We start from the raw sequence: 12,304 nt of genomic DNA on the forward strand, positions 1-12,304 counted from the left end.
GTGAATAAATAAGAAAATAAATCTTGAAGTTTAAGTGACTACATGCTCCGATATAATGAGTGACTAGATGCTCCAAGATGTGTACAATCTACATAGTCTTGAATGTTTGATTCTCGATGACCTTATTAGTACTTTGCTCGAATACTTCATTAGTGGATCAATTGGAAATTCAATTATATTCGATTACAACTTACTATAACACATTTAAAAACAAAGTGTATATTTCTATCAGATGTAGTGCTATATTAATACTTAAGTTTTAGCAGCAACAACATATGTATATTATAAGTATACATATGTTGTTGTTAAAACCGAAGTATTATGTAACGATCCGAGCGGTCGTTTTTCTTTCTAGATCCCTGTTATCCTAAATAACACTCCATGTACGTGCTTTTACTATTTTATGACTTGCGGGGATAGTTAGTTCGGGTTTGGAAGGGTTCGGGTTGAAATCGGAACACATAGTTCTTTAATATTGACTTTAAAGGGTTAAGTTTGCCTTGGGTCAATATTTTTAGTAAACAACCTCAAAACCAGGATTTGACGGTCCCAATAGGTTAGTATGATAAATTTGGACTTAGACGTATATTCGGATCGGATTTTGGATGACTCGTGAGCGTTTCGGCGCTTAATATTAAAAGTTGGCACATTGAAGATTTTAAAGTTCTTTAAATTTTGTTTGAGGTAGTAGTTGGTGTTATCGAGGTCCGATTGGGATTCCGAGCAAGGGAATAATTTTGGGTGGTGATTTGTGACTTGCTCGCAAAATTCGGCATCATTCCGAGTTGATTTGATAGGAATTAGACGCGTGGAAGCATTTCTGGAAATTCTTGAGTTTCACAATTCGATTCATGCGTTGTCATATGATTCGTATTTCTAGATGTTATTTTGGTATTTCGAGCGCGTGACTGGGTCCGTCTTATGTTGTTGGATGTGTGAGTGTTATTGGGTGGGGTCCCGGGGGGCCCAGATGCGGAACAGAATGGAATCAGACTAGGAATTTGCATGAAGAACTGCTGGTTCACCAGTTCTAGTGCGTCCGCACCTGCGAGATTTTGGCCGTAGGTACGAGCTTTTGACAGCAGAAGCGGCCTGGCATGGACTGCCCAGTGGTCGCAGAAGCAAGGCAGGAACCACACTTGCGATGGCACGGGTGCGAGGGAGTTGATTGCAGAAGCGGGAGGGTTCGCAGTTGCTACACATGTGTCGCAGAAGCGGGCTCGCAGAAGCAAGGCTTTTCCCGCATAAGTGATGGAGGCAAACCTAGGAATGGTCCGCACCTGCGATGTTTTGTCTGCAGAAGCGAAGACGTAGGTGCGACAGTGGAGTCGTAGGTGCAAAATCACTAGCGGCAGTGAGGTTCATTTAAGTCGAGACTTAGGCTATTTTGGCTTTTTTCTTTCATCTCTTGGGCAATTTTGGAGCTCTTTGAAGAGGGGTATCACCTAGCACTTTGAGGTAAGTAATTTTTATATAAGATGAGTTTAATACATGCATTATTGGGTAGATCCTTAGCACATAAAGTGTAGAAATTGTGGGTTTAGTTGAAAAACCTAGGTTTTAATAAAAATGAGATTTAACCATGAAAATGATTATGGAATTAGTTGAAAATTATATATTTGAGTTCGTGAGGTCATGGGTAATATTTATGTTCGAAAATTTCCGGAATTCGGGCTCGTGGGCCCGGGGATGAATTTTAGGAATCTTCCAATTTGGGTTGGGTAATTACTCTAATAGCTAAATTAGTAACTTTTGAGTGTATATTGATTAATTTATATGATATTTGGCTAGCTTCGGATTGTTCGGCACCAAGTTAAGTCCTTACAGTGAATTTGTGGGCCGGAAAGTGAGCTTTGTGAAGAGGTAAGTCTCATGCCTAACCTTGTAAGAGGAAATTTACCCCATAGGTGTTTTAAATTACTATTTGCTTCAAATTGTGAAGGCTACGCATGCACAAGGTGATGAGAGTCAGTGCGTAGCTACTAATTATGCATAAGTCCGAGTAGTTTTAGGACCCAAATCATGAAATACTTGTAATGTTTGCACTCTACTTGTTAATTCAAGTGCCTAAATTATATTGAAACTTGATACAGGATTAGTAAAGACCGAATTTAACTTACTTGAGTTTTGGCGGGTTACTTGACCGTTAATAGAATTTGTGCTTCTTTGTGTATTAGCCTTGTAATAGCTTTTAAATCGGATGTCATAAAGTACTCTCTCTTCTTGTAGAGCGGGCTGAATGTCTCGACAGTATAATAGATGCATCTATGGTTCATGCCGCTCGACCCAAGGCAGTGTGCATATTATTCTAGATCGGTCCATACAACCTCGGCATAAATCGTGCGCGTTAATTCTTGGAGCCCAAATACACTTGATATTATTTTTATGAATTGAGGGGTTATAACACATTTATTGGCCCGAATTTTATCTAGAGTTAGTATGTGTTAGTTGAAGATTTTTTGGGATTTACTGTCAGTTAAAGAATTATTTATTCACTGCTTGCTAATGTGTCATTATTATTATTCACATATCTTATGCCTATTTAAAATTCATGTATTTTATTGTTGGCCCATAGTAAGTCTTGACGTCAACCCCTCATCACTACTTTTTCGAGGTTAGACTGGATACTGACTAGGAACATGTTGTTTATGTACTCACGCTACAGTTCTGCACTAATCGTGCAGGATCTGAGGCAGGTGCATCTGGTAGTCATCTAGGCGCACACCCACGTTGCCTCGAGGCTTAGTGGTGAGCTGCTCTCTGAGGCCGTTCTGCAGCACCCGTAGTCTCTCTTTTATTTACTTTCTGTCTACTCTATTTCAGGCAGTAGCTTAGTGTTTTGTATATTCTACTAGTTGCTGATACACTTATGACACTAGGTCTTGGAAACATACTAGTAGACTTTATAACTTTTGAGCATTTATTTCACTGCATTTGCTTTTTTATTAGTTTTTGCTTTACTTTATTATAATTTTCACTTCTCTCTTATTTAATAAAGAAAAATCAACTACTTTGAAATTATTAAAAAGAATAAATACATGGCTATTTCACCGTTGGCTTGCCTAGCGGCGACGTTGGGCGCTATCATGGCCTATAAGGGAAATTGGGTCGTGACAACATGGTATCAGAGAACTAGGTTCACGTAGGTCTCACAAGTTATGAGCAGTGCTAATAGAGTCTTGCAGAGACGTCCGTATTTATCTTCGAAGTGCTATAGGGTATTAGGAAGCTACTCTTTCTTCATCTCCTATCGTGTAGTTGATGTTGTCCTAAGTATCTTTCTCTTATTCTCTCACAGATGGTGAGTACGAGCGCGACAGATGTACCCGACCATGAAGGAGCTTCTCCTCCTGTTGCTAGAGGCCAGGGGAGGGCTCCAACTCATAGTGGAGGGCGAGGGCGTCCTAGAGTTGCTCCAGTTATGCCACCAGTGGATCCAGTAAAGGATCCTATTATTGAGGAGCAGAGCGAGGTGCCTGCAGCAGAGCCGGCCCCAGTGGACTTCATGTCCGCACTAGGATTTCAGGAGGTTATGGGCCGCATGTTGCGGTTCATGGATTCTATGACTCAGGCTGGTTTATTTCCAGTAGAAACAGTCACATCTGAGGCGGGATGGGGAGCACATACCCCTACCGCTCAGGCTCCAGGGCATGCAACTGTCGTATATCAGACCCCGGGCGCACTACCCGTGGGCGGAGCTCAGCCAGTTGCAGCAGCTATACCTTAGCCCAGACCAGCTGTGGCCAATGAGCCGTAGAAACTATTGGACTAATAGACCAGGCTACACCCTCCTATCTTTGGAGGTGAGCGACATGAGAACCCCCAGGACTTTATTGATCGTTGCAGGGACAGACTGCACAACATGAGGATATTGGAGTCCCACGGGATGGACTTTACCACCTTTCAGCTGGACAGCAAGGCCTGTAGATGGTGGTAGTCCTATCTTCTCGACAGACCAGCAGGTTCTCCTCCCATGACATGGGACCAGTTCATACGCCTCTTCCTGGATAGATATATCCTACCCTCTCAGAGGGAAGAGTTGCGATTTTAGTTCGAGCAGCTCCAGCAGGGCCAGATGTCGGTGATCGACTATGAGGTGAGATTCTCTGAGTTGTCTCGCCATGCACTTATGATACTTCCTACCGATGCTGAGATAGTGCGGAGGTTCATTGCGGGTTTGCACTCTGGTATCCAGGACACTATGGCCCGAGAGGTTGAGATGGGGACTTCGTACGAGCTGGTTGTGGAGATAGCTCAGAGGATCGAGGGTGTTCATCAGCGGAGCCGAGAGCAGGTGATGAGGGATAAGCAGTTTTGATATTCTGGAGGGTTCAGTGGTGCTCCGTCTGGGGGCAGAGGTCAGTCTAGCAGGCCCATATATCCAGCATCGCCGCCTCCTCGGGGTGCTCCATTGCGGCCCTATCTCAGCGCCATTCTATAGAGGTCCTATTGTTCCCCAACTATTCAGGGTTCCTCCAGTGGGCCTTCAAGCCATCAAGGCCAAACTTCAGGTCAGCAGTCCACCATACCGGGAGGTTGTTTCGAGTAGGGGGATCTTGGTCATGTGAGGAGGTTCTGCCCCAGGCTTCGGGGCAAAGCAATACAGTAGGGTCAGAAGCCTATTATTTTAGCAACAGCTACCAGGTGGGTAGGGGCCGTCCTAGAGGTGGAGGCCAGTCAGGTGGCGCTCCAGCGAGACCAGATGTAGTAGTCTCAGATGCCATGATCACAGGTATTATTTATTTCTATGGTAGGTTGCTTCAGTACTATTTGATCTAGGGTCTACGTATTCATATGTTTCATCTCTGTTTTCTCATTTCCTGGGTGTTCCTCGTGAGTCCTTGGGTACTCTTATTTATGTGTCCACACCAGTCAGCGATTTCGTTGTTGTGGATCAGATTTGTCGGTCCTGTATCATGACTTTCTATGGTTATGAGACTAGAGTGGATCTTCTGTTGCTCGATATGACCAACTTTCAATTCATCCTTGGCATGGACTAGTTGTCTCCATATCACGCCATCCTTGATTTCCATGCCAAGACTGTTACCTTGGCGATGCCATAGTTGCCTAGATTGGAGTGGAAGGGTTTGTCTCTCTGTGCATCTAATCGGTTTATCTCTTTTATGAAGGCTCGACACATGGTCGAGAAGGGTTGTCTTGCTTATCTAGCTTATGTTCGGGATACTACTACATAGACTCCTATGAATGATTCAGTGCACGTGGTTCGGGAGTTCTCCGATGTGTTTTCTTCTGATCTTCCAGACGTGCCACCAGATCGTGATATCGATTTCTGTATTGATTTGGCTCCAGGTACCCAGCCTATCTCTATTCCACCGTACTGCATGGCTCCAAAAGAGTTGAAGGAGTTGAAAGAACAACTTGAGGAGTTGCTAGCTATGATGACCCAAAGTGTCATCTTTAAATTTAATAAGTAGTTATATGTTCTAAGACCTCAAAAAATACTATTTATCATCAGTCCGTATAATTTTCTGAAACATTGACTTTGGTCAATATTTTGAGAAAAGGGATTCGGATTAGTATTTTGACAATTTTGGTAGGTCCGTATCGTGATTTGGGACTAAGGCGTATGCCCGGAATCGAATTCCGAGGTCCCTAGCCCTAATATGGAATTTTGATGAAAAATTAAAAGTTTGAAAGCTTAATAATTTTTAAGAAGTTACTGATGTTGGATTTATTGATAGCGAGTCCGTGTTTTGGTTTCGAAGCTCGGTATAGGTCCACTATCATATTTATGACTTGTCTGCCAAATTTGGCAAGAAAAGGAGTTGATTTGACGTGATTCGGACGTCCGATTGTAAAAATATAAGTTTTAAAGTTTTCTTGAAAATTTCCTTTGATTTGGTGTCTGATTCGTAGTTATAGGTGTTATTTTGGCGATCTGATCACGCGAGTAAGTTCGTATGATATTTTAGGACTTGTGTGCATATATGGTTTTGAACCCCGAAGGCTGGGGTGTAATTCGGATCACGATCGGCGCATTTTGGAACCATGAAACTGCTGAACCTGCTGCTACTCGTTTGCTTCTATACGATCGCGTGACTGTGTCCGCGATCCCGAAGGCTTAATGGTCATTGATGAAATTTGTTCTATGCGATCGCATAGTGAGGTCTGCGATCGCACAGTGACAGCAGGCAAAGCACCGCGAACGCGAGGGCCAAGCCGCGTTCGCATAGAAGGAATGACGCTGAAGCTGAAGCACAAAGTTTGTGCTATGCGATCGCACAAGGTGGTCCGCGATCGCGGAAGGCTGAGAAGCTGTGCTTCGCATTCGCATAAGCCCTTCCGCACTCGGGTAGAGCAAAAAACTGGGCAGCCAAAAATGTGCATCGCGATCGTGAAGCATTGTACGCAATCGCATAAGGTAAAAAACCAAGAAACAAAACTTAAGTTCTGGAAATGGGATTTCGACCCATTTTCAACCATTTCCAATTTTTGAGCTCGGGTAAGGCAATTCTTGGGCGATTTTGATGGGAAAATATTGGGTTAAGGGTTCCTTATCCTATATTGATTATATTTTATGATTCCATACTCATTTACATCATGAATTCGTGAATTTATGGAAGAAATATCAATTTTTTATAAAATCTTCCAAAAACGAAAATTTAAGATTTGAAGGTCCATTTGATATCGGAATTGGATAATTTTTGTATGGTTGAACTCGTAGCGGAATGGATGTTCAGATTTCGTGAGCTTTTTCAGAATTTGATATGTGGGTCCCACTATCGAATATTTAAATAAATTTTGGATTTTTATCCGGAAAATTAGTAAATTCATGATGAATTAATTCATATGATTCGTATTGAGTATAACAAATTGTTTGTGAATAGATTTGATGCTTTTAGAGATAAATTCAAAAGAAAAAGTTGTGGTCGAATAATTTATTGAAATTTGCAAAGCGAGGCAAGTTTCGTGATTAACTTTGACTTGAGGGAATAGAACCCTTAAATTATCTGTTATGTGAAATACATGTGAACGACGTATAGGCGAGGTGACGAGTGTCTATACATCATCAAATTAATTGTTTGCATAATTATTTGAAAATTATAAATCAATTTAAATCAAGAATTAATTGTTATAATAATTATTTCCCTCATATTCTTTGTCAAATATTGATTCCTCAATTCCTGCAATAATTGTTACATGCTATTTGATTTATGTGTCTTAATTGTTATTTGACATTTAGCATACTAAATATTAAAATGTCTATTTTCTCCCTGATTTTCATAATAAATTGCTATTTGTCATTGTTTGTTTCATAATTAAATCATAATTTTTGTATGTTTGTTGTCTTAAAGATTTTATATTAATTATTACATTTATTGGGGTAATTTCTTCTTTAAAAATTGGTAAATGGATATATTGGAGGAACGAGTTGCACGCCGCAATAGAATTGATTGAAATGAATATTGGGGAATCGGGTTGCACGCCGCAACGAAAATGAAAGCAAATATATATATTGGGGAATCGGATTGCACTCCGCAATAGACTTATTTAAAAGTCAATATTGGGGGATCGGATTGCACGCCGTAATATACTTATTTAAAAATCAATATTGGGGGATCGGATTGCACGCCGCAATAGACTTATTTAAAAGTCAATATTGGGGGGATCGGATTGCATGCCGCAATAGACTTATTTAAAAGTCTAAATATACTTGATTAAAACAAATATATGAGAGGATTGAAAATGAATATATATTATGAGAGCGGATTGTACGCTGCAACAGAAATTGATTGAAATAATAATAATAGGTTATGACTGCTGAGTTAACTTCAATTATTATAAATGAGTTAGCCGATTTATTTTTATTACTTGTTGTTATTACTAATATTGCGTACAGGTTAATATAAGTGACCCGCCTTAACCTCATCACTACTTTGTTGAGGTTAGGCTCAGCACTTACCAGTACATAGGATCGGTTGTACTGATACTACACTCTGCACTTCGTGTGCAAATTTCGGAGTTGGTCCCAGCGGCGTACCATAGACTTGCTCGAATTTCAGCTACTCAGAGGAGACTTGAGGTATAACTGCACGGTGTCCGCAGTTCGTGTTTGCTTCCAGATAGCTTTATTTTATTCAGACCTTTATTTGTATTATTCTAGAAGTTCGTGCACTTGTGACACCAATTCTAGGATGGTATTTAGATTCCGTTATTTTTATGGTTTATTCACTACATTTTAGAATTTACTTCCTCAATTGTTTCTGTGATATTAACAAATTTAAAAATTATTTTACAATGGATTATATTATTCTAACGCTGGCTTGCCTATCAAGTGAAATGTTAGGCGCCATCACGGTCCCGAAGGTGGGAATTTCGGGTCGTGACACTAGCAAAGGGGTTCGTCAGACTGAGTGTGTCGCCTTGGGGTGCACTGGTGTTGTTCGTGAAGAAGAAAGATGGGACTATGCGGATGTGCATTGATTATCGTCGGTTGAATAAAGTTACCATTAAGAGAAAATACCCGTTGCAGGGTGCCAGAGCGTTCTTAAAATCAACTTGCGATCGGGGTATCATCAACTAAAAATTCGTGATTCGGATGTTCCGAAGATGGTTTTTCGGACTAGATATGGCCACTATGAGTTCAGAGTGATGTCCTTTAGCTTGACTAACGCCCCGACAACATTTATGGATTTGATGAACCGGGTGTTCAAGCCATATATTGACTCGTTTGTCAGTGTCTTCATTGATGACATTTTGATCTACTCGCGTAGCATGGAGGAGCACGAGCAGCATTTGAGAGTGGTTCTTCAGACCTTATGAGAACAAAATCTATATGATAAGTTCTCAAAGTGTGAGATCTGGTTAGATTCTGTGGCATTCTTGGGGCATGTTGTATCATGCGAGGGTATTAAGGTAAATCCCAAGAAGATCGAGGCAGTTCAGAGTTGGCCTCGTAATACCACAACGATTGAGATCAGGAGCTTCTTGGGGTTAGCAGGTTATTATCGCCGGTTTGTGGAGGGTTTCTCATCTATTGCAGCACCTCTGACTAGATTGACCCAGAAGGGTGCCCCGTTCCGATGGTCCGACGATTGTGAGGCAAGCTTTCAGAAGCTCAAGACCGCATTGATTTCAGCACCGGTGTTAGTGTTTCCTTTCGGTTCAGGGATGTATACTAGGTATTGTGATTCTTCACGTGTTGGTTTGGGTTGTGTATTGATGTAGGAGGGACGAGTTATTACATATGCTTCATATCAGTTGAAGCCCTACGAGAAGAATTATCTCGTGCATGATTTGGAGTTGGCTGTGATAGTTCATGTCGTCAAGATCTGGAGGCATTATCTTTATAGTGTGTCCTGTGAGGTTTACACCGATTATCGCAGCTTGCAGCATTTGTTCAAGCAGAGGGATCTCAATTTGAGGCAGCGCAGGTGGTTGGAGTTACTAAAAGATTATGATATTACCATCTTTTATCATCCGAAGAAGGCGAATGCGGTTGCAGATGCCTTGAGCAGAAAGGCAGGGAGTATGGGTAGTTTGGCATTCATTTCAGCAGAGGAGAGGCCATTAGCTTTGGACATTCAGTCCTTGGTTAATAGACTTGTGAGGTTGGATATTTCAGAGCCCAGCCGAGTTTTTGCATGCGTCGTCGCCCATTCTTCACTATTTGAGCAGATCAAGGCTCGTCAGTACGATGATCTGCACTTATTAGTTCTCAGAGAGACGGTAATACATGGTGGTTCCAAGGAGGTTACTATCAATGATGATGGTGTTATACGACTCCAGGGTCGTCTATGTGTTCCTAATGTTGATGGATTGAGGGAAAAGATTCTAGAGGAGGCACATAGTTCCCGGTATTCTATTCATCCAGGTGCTACGAAGATGTATGGCGGCCTGAGGCTGCATTATTGGTTGCAATGGATGAAGAAAGACATAGTTGACTATGTAGCGAGGTGCCTAAATTGCCAGCACATTAAGTAGGAGCATCAGAGGCCAGGTGGCCTACTCAAGCAGATGGTTATACCTGAGTGGAAATGGGAGAGCATGACTATGGACTTCATAGTTTTGTTGTCGCAGACCTTGAGGAAGTTTGATATAGTTTGGGTCATTGTCAATAGGTTGACCAAGTTGACCCGCTTCATTCCGGTGGTGACCACGTATTCTTCAGAGAGATTGGCCTAGATTTACATTCATACGATTGTTCAGTTGCATGGTGTGCCTCTTTCCATCATATCAGATAGAGGCCCTCAGTTTACTGCGCATTTATGGAGGACAGTACAGAGTGAGTTGGGGACCCGAGTAGAGCTCAGCACAGTCTTTCATCCGCAGATCGACGGGCAGTCAGATCGAACGGTTCAGATCTTAGAAGATATGCTCAGAGCATGTATGATTGACTTCGGAGGGCAGTGAGATCGATTCTTGCCTTTGGCCGAGTTTGCTTACAATAATAGTTATCAGTCCAGCATCGAGATGGTTCGGTTTGAGGCTTTATATGGTCGACAATGTTGTTCGCCCATCAGATCGTTTGAGCCCGATGAGGCTAAGTTATATGGTACTGATTTCGTGAAAGATGCCTTGGAGAAGGTGAAATTGATTCAAGAGCGACTTCGCACAGCACAGTCCAGACAATAGAGTTACGCGGATCAGAAGGCGTGTGATTTATCATTCATGGTAGGCAAGAAGGTTCTCTTGAAAGTCTCTCTAATGAAAGGAATCATGAGGTTCGGGAAGAAGGGAAAGTTGAGCCCAAGGTTTATAGGCCCATTTGAGGTGTTGAGGCGAGTTGGGGAGGTTGCTTATGAGCTTTGTTGCCTCCTAGTCTATCTAGAGTTCATTCGATTTTCCATGTGTCTATGCTCCGGAAGTATCATTCCGACAGGTCTCACGTGTTAGACTACAGCTAGGTTCGCCAGTTGAGGTCCAAGAAGATTTCTATGGTAAAGGTTCAGTGGAGGGTTCAACCAGTCGATAAGGTGACTTGAAAGATCGAGGAGGATATGCAGAGCAGATATCCACACTTATTCGGCACTCCAGGTACGATTCCAGACCCGCTCGAGGACGAACGTTTGTTTAAGAGGTGGAGAATGTAATGACCCGACCGGTTGTTTTACTTTCTAGACCCCGGTTCCCCTAAATAAGACTTCCCGTATGTGTTTTTACTGATTTATGACTTGTGGGGATGGTTAGTTTGGGTTTGGAAGAGTTCGGGTTGAAATCAGAACACTTAGTTCCTTAATATTGGCTTAAAAGGGTTAAGTTTGGCTTGGGTCAACGTTTTAAGTAAATGACCTCGAAACCAGGATTTGACGGTCCCAATAGGTTTGTATGATGATTTTGGACTTGGGTGTATGTTCGGATAGGGTTTTGGATGACCCGAGAGCGTTTCGATGCTTAATATTGAAAGTTGGCACATTGAAGGTTTTCAAGTTCTTTGAATTTGTTTTGAGGTAGGATTTGGTGTTATCAAGGTTTGATTGCGATTCCGAGCATGAGAATAGTTTCGGGTGGTGATTTGTGACTTGACTGCAAAATTTGGCGTCATTCCGAGTTGATTTGATAGGAATCGAACGCATGGAAGTATTTTTAGAAATTCTTGAGTTTCATAATTCGATTCATGTGTTTTGGCGTCCGATTCATATTTCTAGATGTTATTTTTATATTTCGAGCGCGCGAGTGGGTCTGTATTATGTTGTTGGATTTGTGAGTGTAACTGAGTGGGGTCTCGTGGGTCCTGGAGGCGGAACGGATTGGAATCGGACTCGGAACTTGCATGAAGAACTGTTGGTGCACAAGTTCTGGCGTGTCCGCACCTACGAGATTTTGGCCGCAGATGCGAGCTTTTAAACGCAGAAGCGGCCTAGCATGGACTGACCAGTGGTCACAGAAGCGAGGCAGGAATCGTACTTGCGAAGGCGCAGGTGCGAGGGAGTCGATCGCAGAAGCGGGAGGGTTTGCATGTGCCGCGGAATCGGGCTCGCAGAAGCGAGGCTTTGCCCGCAGAAGCGATGGAGGCAGACCTGGGCATGGTCCACACCTGCGATGTTTTGTCCGCAGTAGGAGATCCGTAGGTGCGATAGTGGAGTCGCAGGTGCGAGATCACTGAAGGCAATGAGGTTCATTTAAGTCGAGACTTGGGCTATTTTGGCTCATTTCTTTCATCTCTTGGGCGATTTTGGAGCTCTTTGAAAAGGGATTTTCACCTAGCACTTTGAGGTAAGTAATTTCTATGTAAGATGAGTTTAATACATACATTATTGGGTAGATTCTTATCGCATAAAGTGTAGAAATTGTGGATTTAGTTGAAAAACCTAGGTTTTGATAAAAATGATATTTAACCACG

The sequence above is a fragment of the Nicotiana tomentosiformis genome, chromosome 9 (genome assembly GCF_000390325.3).
Source record: "Nicotiana tomentosiformis chromosome 9, ASM39032v3, whole genome shotgun sequence".
Classification (NCBI taxonomy): domain Eukaryota; kingdom Viridiplantae; phylum Streptophyta; class Magnoliopsida; order Solanales; family Solanaceae; genus Nicotiana; species Nicotiana tomentosiformis.